The following is a 10,479-nucleotide window of genomic DNA, read 5'->3' as shown; positions in this document are numbered from 1 at the left end:
AGTGGCATTTGACGATGCATCATTCGTGAACTAGAAAAACCAATCTGGTGAAGGCGTCGGTTCGACAATCATTAATGTTTTTTTTTTATGGATCAATTCATAGAGTTGAGAGAGCAATTTCTTAATATCATTGCTCTTACTGATGAAGAGTGGTAACTAGTTGGGATGGAAGGTTGATTTTCTCTGACCGTCCATGTCACTTTTGAAATGTAGTCACAAGCGGACTTTCTGGTTGTTGCTTGTTGCAATTAATTTCATGGCAAAACATTCAATAATGTATTCTTCTTCGCTCTTATCCTAGGGAACAAATAAAACATAGAATTTTGATGTTTGGTTCCAATCAGATGGAAACAAATAAGAACATAGGATCATATTTCAAACGTTTATAACATTGGATTAATGGAGTGTCATACTCGAAGAAATCCATAATGGAGCGGTTTGGGCAGAATTTTCGTCACTGTTGGAATCAATGGAAACACAGAACGTAAAGGTGAACATATATGTGTTTGATTAGAAAAAGAGATCAAACTGTTTAAAGTGTATAATGGTTTAGTTGGAAAAACCTTTTGGAAAGGGAATTAAAATTCTCGTGAATGTATAATCCCGTTATGGGGACTAAAATCTTAGTGATTTTCTACTCCTACTTTGAGATTAAAATCTGCGTGATTGTCTACTTAATCTTTGAGATTAAAATCGTCGTAATATTCTATTCGTTTTTTGGAGATTAAAGTCGAAGTAACTTTATACTCGTTTTGGAGATTAAAATCTTAGTGATATTCTACTCCAATTTATTATTCGGTTTGAAGATTAAAAACTTCACCGTTTATTAAATTTGATTGTGTCACATATTAATCGGTTTGAAGATTAAAAACTTCACCGTTTATTAGATCTAGTTGTATCAGACGTTACTCGGTTTGAAGATTAAAAACTTCACAGTTTATTAATTCTGAATATGTCAGATTGGTTTGAAGATTAAAAACTTCACCATATATTAATTCTGGCTATGTCTTGACACAAACAACAATTCTTGTGGTTGGCTCAACAACGTAATAGGGACGTCGAATATGAATCTTCTTTTGATGAAATATGTTTTCAATATGAAATTATTCACCAAACAATCGCCCCTTAGTCACTGCAATCTAATGGAATTGCAGAAAGAAAGAATAGAACGTTAAAGGAGATGATGAATGCCTTGTTGATAAGTTCTGGTTTACCCCAGAACTTGTGGGAGGGAAAATTATTCTTTCAGATAACCGTATACTCAGTCGAGTTCCCAATAGCAAGACGCAATCAATTCCATACGAAAAATGGAATGGAAGGAAGCCCAACTTAAATATTTTAAAGTGTGGGGGTACTTAGCTAAAAAGCAAGTTCCTAAACCCAAAAAAAAAGGTAAAGATCGGACCGGAAATTATTGATTGCGGTTTTATAGGATATGCAACAAATAGTAAGGCATATCGTTTTCTGATTCATAAATCAGAAAATCCCGACATTCATATTAATACGGTAATCATATCGGATAATGCTGAACTCTTTGAGAATATTTATCCGTATAAAAGAAATGTGAGTCATCTAGTGAAATATCTAAGCGACCTCGGGAAGAAGAAAAGGAAAGTACACATAATGAGGTGAATCCAAGATGTAGTAAGCGTCAAAAGACAACTACTTCCTTTGGACCAGATTTTCTGACATTCTTGTTAGAAAATGAGCCTCAAACATTTAAAGAAGCAATGTTAGAAAGAGGTAGTCAATAGTGAGACAGAATCCATATTAAGTAATCATACTTGGGAATTGGTTGATCTTCCTACAGGAAATAAACCTTTGGGTTCCAAATGGGTTTTCAAGAGATGGTACTATTGACAAATATAAGGCAAGTTGATTAAGGATTAAGACAACGAGAATGTCTTGATTACTTTGACACATGCTCACTGGTAACGAGAATTACATCTATTCGGATGGTAATAGCGTTAGCCGCCGTGTATGGCCTTGAAATCCATCAAATGGACGTAAAGTCAACCTTCTTAAATGGATATTTGGAGGAAGAAATTTATATGGAACAACCTGAAGGGTTCGTGGTTCCCGGAAAAGAAAAGAAGGTGTGTCGACTTGTTAAGTCACTTTACAGACTAAGACAAGCACCCAAACAATGACATGCGAGATTTGACCATATAATATTGTCAAATGGTTTCAAAAATTAATGAGTGTAAACAAATGTGTTTACATTAAGAATACTTCAAGTCATATAGTCATTTTTTGATTATATGTAGATGATATGTTGATGAGATATTTAAAATGTGGGGGCGTTTAGCTTATGCATGACAAAAGCCAATCTTAGACATAATGTCTAAATGATATAATTTTTTGAACCTCATTGATATAGTAGTTGGTAAATTCATCAGCTGTTTAGTCTTAATGAAGACTAGTTGATGAAACTACTAATTCGGAAGTTAGTCACGTGCCTTTCTCGAAAGATTATTTTCTTTATTGAAAATTTATATTGTTTAGTTCTTTTATGAAATGATGTCACTTTGAAAGTTGTGACTTTTCATAGAAAGATACGTTTGTACGTTTTTGTATGGACATGATCGTTAATGAACAAATGTATTAATACATTGATCTATAATGAGGTGAACCAACCGATGAACATGATCAAAATCTATTGCAAATTGGATTTGTATCATGAATGAAGGTGCTATAATTTGCATATCATATAGACGTATGAATAAATAGCATACAAATGCTTGAAAATGGCTGAGTGATTGCGAAATGTGTTTTATATTAAAAGGTTGTGGCCACAATTGATGCCAATCATTCCAGTTGTTTTTATAATATACGATCGATACATTAAGTGTAGTCAATAATCTGATATGCAATCGAAATTCGATACGTATTAGTCTACGACATAAGAAAGTTTGCATTGAACTTTCAATGACAAATGAAACGTAGTTTTGAAAGTATTTAGAAANAATTGTCAGGTACTCGTGGCAGCGTCATTCTTTCCCATTGAAATCTATCTACGAACTCTCTAAGTAACTCTGAGTCTCCTTGCTTGATTTTGAAGATATCTTCCATTCACTTTTCAACTTTTTGAGCTCCCGAGTGTGCTTTGATAAATAAATCTGCAAGCTCAGCAAACGGATTTATAGAATTTTCGGGTAAAAGAGAATACCATGTTAAGGCTCCTTTAGTGAGTGTTTCACCGAATTTTTTGACTAAGACCGACTCAATCTCTTGCTTAGTCAAATCATTGCCCTTGACACCTGTTGTGAATGCAGTAACGTGATCTCGTGGATCTGATGTACCATCATACTTTGGAATATCAGGCATCTTAAACTTCTTTGGAATTGGGAGGGGAGCAGCACTTGGCTTCCATGGTTGTTGGGAATATTTATCTATATCCACTCCCTTGATCACGGGCGATACTCCAGGTATTTGCTCTATGCGTTCATTTTGCTCCTTAAGCTGTTTCTGCAAGGTTAGTACTACATTTTGTAAATCAGAGTTAACTAGATTACCTGGGTCTCTCTCTTGTGTTTCACTAGGGGTTCCACCGCTGCCTGAATTAACCAATCCTAAACGAGGATTCTCCAAAGTGTTGTTGTTTGGAGTAGATGTGGGTGGAACAGTAGGTAATTGGCTAACAAAAGCTTGAAGAGCGTTATTGACTTGAGAGGCAATGAGTTTTTGCAGAGCCTCATTCATGGTTTCAACATTTTCGAATTGAGCCTGTCCATCTGTGTGAGATCCATCAGGAGTGCCTTCACGAGACCGTCGTGGGGAGCCTCATGGAGAACCTTGTGGAGAGCCTCGTGGGGAATCTCCCTGAAGTTGTTGGATTGTCTGAATTTCTGGGTTTTCTTGAGTGTTGTCATTGTTGTTCGACATGATTGATGCAATCAAGAAAATTAGGTTGAGATATGCTTGATTATCAGATTCCCGGTAACGGAACCAATTTGTTTAACCAAAAATTAGATTTTAGGTCAAAGCTTGAATTTAGAAGAACTCGGGTTACTGATAATCGGAAAAGTATATAAGAAAGAGATTTTGAATAATATAATCAGAAAGCAAATAGAACAAAGTATATTTCAGTAATGTTTTTCGTCCCCCAACAGTTGTTTGTGACTTTCCCTTTTATAGCTGTTTTGGGAATACAGATTTTTCCTTTGTCATAATAAGATAATTATGGGTAATTAATGACCTTAAATGTTATGTTATGCAATCATATACATTCAATACATATTCTCTAACGTTTCTAGCTTTTAGTACTCATTAAATGCTGTATCTGGGCTCTTTTTTGCTGTCAGATTCATTCCTTTATCTCTTCTCGATCCTTAACCTTTGAATGTCTTGAATAGGTACGAGCGTTGAATTATTTGTATGACTGCTCGTGCCTTCTTCATTTAACTTGCTCGTATCTATCGTTGCTCGTGTCTGTTGTTGCTCGTATCTGTTAACCAACCTTAATTCTTTGACTGCTTGATCAGTCTACGTGCCATGACACATCACCATATATATAAATACAATTTTTCCCAATACAGTGACCATTGGATCTTTATGGACTTTCCATAAGTCCAATTCCTAATTGGAGTTTCTCAAGTATTACTGAACTAGCGAATAAAACCGCGCTACACGCGGTCACAAAAGATAAGACAAATCAGGTAATAAAAAGAATAAACTTAGTGCAAGCAGGTTATTTTATTGAGTACGAGTTTTTGCATTTTTTTTTTGCTGAAGCTTTCTACTCTGAAATTTTAAATAGAAATTACAATATTGCTATGACCCTAAACTAATTCTTCTTTGGAAAGATTATTAGAGCCTTTGAAAATCAAGATACCACATTAAATTTATCATTAGTGAGGTGGGAGGTACATCCAAAAAAATAAAAGTAATATCTTAGAGTGGGAGAATAAAAGTACAAGTGATAACTATCTAAAACCCAAATGTTTTTGCATGCCCGCAATATTTGTGAGTTTATTGGACGCATATTTAGCATGACAAATTGAAGTGGAACAAAATTTATTAATCGTTCATAATTGCCGAAAACTATTATATATATATATATATATATATATATTATATATATATATATATATATATATATATATATATACATATACATATTCTTAACGGGTTAACGGATTATCCGTTAAGAAAATTGAATAATCCGTCCCCAAACCGATAAGCCGTTAATAAAAAAAATTCAATCCCTTCCCCGCCCGTTAAACCGTTAACCCGATACCAATAAGCCATTAAGCTTCGGTTTCGGTTCGGTTTTCGATTTCGGTTCGGTTTTGAGCACCCCTACAACTAGCCCTAAAATAATAGGCTAAGATTCAACATCCAACTCCAATAGGTTCTCAAATTACTATTTAATTTTAAAAAAGATTCCTCAAGCTTTTAAGTTAATTTTCGAATCAGTAACTGTGACTCAAATATTAGTTCAACAAATCAAATTCATTTGGGCGGTGAAAATTAAATTTTTAACAAGCTTAAATATGTGGGTTTAAATTCCGAATTTGATTTTGTGAGAAATTTGGAGTGGGTGTTATTTAGACTTGTTAGAAATGGTATAAGGAGGTTGTATATAAAATTTGAAGTCATTTAGTGGAGATTCGGACCGGTTTTGAACAAGAATTGCAACAGAAAATCGTGGAAGACGTTCGTCTACATACGCTTGTATAAAGGTGTATAAAAGTGTATAAGGTGTGTTTCTACACTCATATACACTATTATACAAGATTATACAAAAAACTGACTTCGTCTTCTTCTTTGCGTCTTTTCTGAAATTTAACTTAAATCTTGCTCAAATATACTCAAAATCACTTCAAATTTAGATTTTAAACTCCTTTTGATATTATAAATCAATTGGTACAACACCTAATCCAAACAACTAACAAATTCAACAAAACCCATTTTTGAAAACAAAGCTTTGAATGGTCTTCAATGGTGGACTTCTACTCTTCAATTTTCTAATATTGTAACCAGGTGACACAAGAGGAGAAACAGAAAATACACGGCCCCTTGAAGCATATGTAGAAGATGTGAGAAGAAGAGAGAGTGAAAGCAATGGTTGTGAGAATACAGATTTAACTCCATAGCTTTTAGAAGCAATGGTTGAAAGAACACACATTTTGAATTTGCTAGTGCTTTCAAAATATGTACAATGTGGGCTAGGTTGGGTAAAACTTAAAAACATAGGTCATTTTTTGTTATAGTGTGAAGTCATGTGTATTTTCTTGTAATTCTATCAAAATAATAAAATAACTTACAGAAATAGTTAAATTCACGATACCCAAAATGATAATTTTGGCTAAATATTGTTTTGGCGTAACGACTTACAGACCACTTAAACTTGTAAGGCTTTTAAAAGCCGATACATGAACTTGCACTTTCCCCATTTGAACACTCCAACTTAATACAATGGATATTAATAAATACCTTTGACCATTGACTATGCCTATGTGGAAGCGGCGCAGCTGACAAGGCTAAATTATGTGCAAATCATGCTTCAAAGGTGCGTGGATAGTATTGTTTTTATTAAAAAAAATATGATAATCAAAATATTAAATAAGACCGAAAAAAAAACTTTCCCTTTCTTTTTTCGCCTCCCTCCCACCTCTCTCGTCTTCCCTACCAATCTCCCACCTCCCATTTCCCCCCACCTCTTCTATTCTACCATATTAATAAAGTCGAGCATTTTAATTTTTTTCTTCACCATTTCTTTTTCTTGTATATGCTCCTTCTAATTTTAACAAAGAGAATAAAATTGTCACGACCCCCGTTCACCCTCCATGAACATGTCGTGATGGCACCTAGTTCCTACGAATAGGTAAGCCTAACCGTGTGGAAATAACCTTTTAACTTGAGGAATAATCAACTAAAATGAAAAATAACAACTGAATATAAGGCCGGCCAGCCAATACAACTCTAAAGATATGAGGAAGTCTACAACTCAATCCCAAAACCCGAAAACTCACGGGAATCACAGGCTAATAGAATTATCATAAGTACTCTAATCTCCAGAATATCTACATCAAAAGTATGATAGGGTAAAAGCTCTACAACTAGAATAAGGAAGAAGACTCTTCGGTCTGCGGATGCTGCAGATATACCTCAAAGTCTTCGTGCATCTCCTCGCCTCAAGGATAGTGCGCCTGAGAAGAGGTACCTGGATCTGCACATGAAAAACATGCGCAGGAAGGGCATGAATACACCACAGCGGTACTCAGTAAGTGCCAAGCCTAACCTCGATTGGGTAGTGACGAGGAAGGTCAGGGCCCTGCTGAGGTAAAATATAATATTAATTAACAATATGATAAGCTGACAGAAATAATGAGTACAGCAGTGAGATAAGGCAGCTCAACGAGGTAATAACAACTACAAAAGACAGTAAACACAGAGTAAATACAGTTCAATATCAATGATACCAATGAGGGTCTCCCAGGATACCGTCCTGTAGCCCTTTTCTCAACTGTCCAGTGGATCTCCCGGGATACCGTCCCGTAGTCCAACTCATGTACCAAACCGAAGGATCTCCTGGGATACCGACCCGTAGTCCAACCATCAATGTGCAGGGGGATCTATCAGGAATCTAACCCGCAGTCCCAAAGTAAAAGTGAAGGGGGATCTACCGGGAATCGAACCCGTTGTCCCAAAGTAAACAAACGGGGGGGGGGGGGGGGGGAGCTACAGGAATCCCACATCCGTAGTCCCAATGTAAATGCACAACCACAACCAGAAATATACTAAGGAATGAAGTACGAAATACAAACACAGATAGAACTAGCCTGGCATGCTTCACGTAGAACAGTCAAAACAACTTAAGCAAATAGGCAATCAAGTCAACTAAACATGCTTTTCCTAATCTAGCACAAGTTATAATTTCAAGTAGAATAAGGCAAGTAAGAAAGAAACTAAATCTCAATAACTTAAGTAAAAACCGGAATTTCATCAATCGGCTCAAGTACGCGCTCATCACCTCACGTACAAGGCACTCAAAAATCAAGTAACAATCCTAAGGGGAAAGGTCCCCCACACAAGGTTAGACAAGCCACTTACCTCGAACCGGCTCAAAATCAACTAGAAATCACGCCCTTGCCACGAGTATCCGACTCCAAATGGCTCAAATCTATTCAATTCAATTACACATTACATCGCAAACACCTGGTTTTGCTATTAAATTCAAAGCTACGGCGTAAAATTAGGTGAAATGACCAAAATGACCTTCAGGCCAACACCTCGGAATCAAATAATTTTCATATTTTCAGAACCCTCGTACTCTCACGAGTCTAACCATATAAAAATCTCCCAAGTCAGAGGTCAAATTCTCACTCAATACCCAATAGTTAGGTCTAAGAAGTTTTACCCAAATTCTTCAAATTTTAATCCCAAATTCGAATTTTAATGAGGGATCTAACTACAAAATGATGAAATATAATTAGAAGGGATTAAGAAAACGTTACCCAATGATCTTCACTTCAAAACCACTCCAAATCGCCCTTTCCCGAGCTCTCAATTGATTTTTGCAACTTATGAACTCAAACCCTCGAAATTTCTATTTCTGCCCAGGGATTTCCGCTTCTGCGGACAAGGGACCGCTTCTGCGGTCCCGCTTCTACGGCCAATTTTCCGTCTTCTGCGGTTTTCATTAAATTCCAGGCTTCCGCTTCTGCGGTCTTAAACCGCACCTGCGGTTGCCGCTTTTGCGGTACTCTTACCGCTTCTGCGGTTTCTCACAAAGGACCAGGGCCGCATCTGCGATAGAGGCCTCACAGGTGCGTAACCGCATTTGCAGTAGATCTTCCACACCTGCGGAAAAAGCTGAGGGAGCCCAATTCCGCTCATGCGATGGTCAGGCCGCTTCTATGGCTCCGCACCTGCGGAACCCAAACCGCAGGTGCGGTTATGACAGATACCTGCAGGTCTTCAACAACTCTTCAACTTCAAAACCTTCAGTCAACCATCTGAATTCATCCTGAGGCCCCCGGGACCTCAACCAAAAGCACCAATAACACCTAATACCTCATTCAAACTTGTACCAATCCTTAAACCACCTAATACAACGCCGGAAACTCGAATTAAACAATGATTTGAGCCTAAGAACTTCAACTTTTATCAATATACGCTTTCGATCAAAAACCTAACCAAAACACGTCCAAATGACCTGAAATTTTGCACACACATCCCAAATGACATGACGGAGCTACTGCAACTTCCAGAATTCCAATCCGACCCTCGGATCAAAAACTCACTATCGGACCGGGAATTTCAAAAATTCAAACTCCGGCATTTCAAGCCTAAATGAGCTACGGACTTCCAAAATACATTCCGAACATGCTCCCAACCCCAAAATCACCTAACGGATCTAACGGGACCATCGGATTTCCATTCCGAGGTCGTCTTCACACTCTTCCGACTATGGACCATTTTTCCACACTTAAGCTCTCGTTTAGGGACTAAGTGNACCGGATGAACTCCGGCCAAACTGGGAGGTAAGGCAAGCTCGTAAGCAACCTCCCCAACTCGCCTCAAGATCTCAAAAGGGCCAATAAACCTCAGACTCAACTTTCCTTTCTTCCCAAACCTCATGACGCCTTTCATAGGCGAGACCCGAAGCAGAACCCGCTCACCAACCATATATGAAACATCACGGAACCTTCCTGTCCGCGTAGCTCTTCTGTCTGGACTGGGTTGTACGGAGTCTATCCTGAATAGTCTTAACCTTCTCCAATGCATCCTGAACTAACTCTGTGCCCAATAGCCTGGCCTCACCCGGCTCAAACCAACCCACCGGAGATCTACACCTCCTGCCATATAAAGCCTCATACGGCGCCATCTGAATGCTGGACTGATAACTATTGGTTTAAGCAAACTCCGCCAGTGGCAAGAAATTATCCCAAGACCCTCCAAACTCAATCACACACGCACGGAGCATATCCTCAAGAATCTGAATAGTGCGCTCGGACTGTCCGTCCGTCTGGGGGTGAAATGCTGTGCTCAACTCCACCCAAGTGCCTAACTCCTGCTGCACGGCTCTCCAGAACCGCGATGTGAACTGGGTACCTCTGTCCGAAATAATAGAAACTGGAATACCATGCAGACGGACAATCTCCCGGATATAAATCTCCACCAGCCGCTCCGATGAATAAGTGGTACACATAGGGATGAAATGAGCGGACTTGGTCAGCCGATCCACAATTACCCAAATGGCATCAAACTTCTTCAAGGTCCGTGGGATTCCCGACATGAAATCCATGGTGATGCGCTCCCACTTCCACTCCGGAATATCTATCTGCTGAAGCAATCCACCCGGGCGCTGGTGCTCAAATTTCACCTGCTGGCAGTTGAGGCATCTAGACACGTAATCAACTATATCCTTCTTCATCCGCCTCCACCAGTAGTGCTGCCTCAAGTCCTGATACATCTTCGCGGCACCCGGATGGATGGAATACCGCGAACTATGGGCCTCTGCTAGAATCA

The sequence above is a fragment of the Nicotiana attenuata genome, unplaced genomic scaffold (assembly GCF_001879085.1).
Source record: "Nicotiana attenuata strain UT unplaced genomic scaffold, NIATTr2, whole genome shotgun sequence".
In the NCBI taxonomy this organism is placed as follows: domain Eukaryota; kingdom Viridiplantae; phylum Streptophyta; class Magnoliopsida; order Solanales; family Solanaceae; genus Nicotiana; species Nicotiana attenuata.
This window is presented reverse-complemented; position numbering follows the sequence as displayed.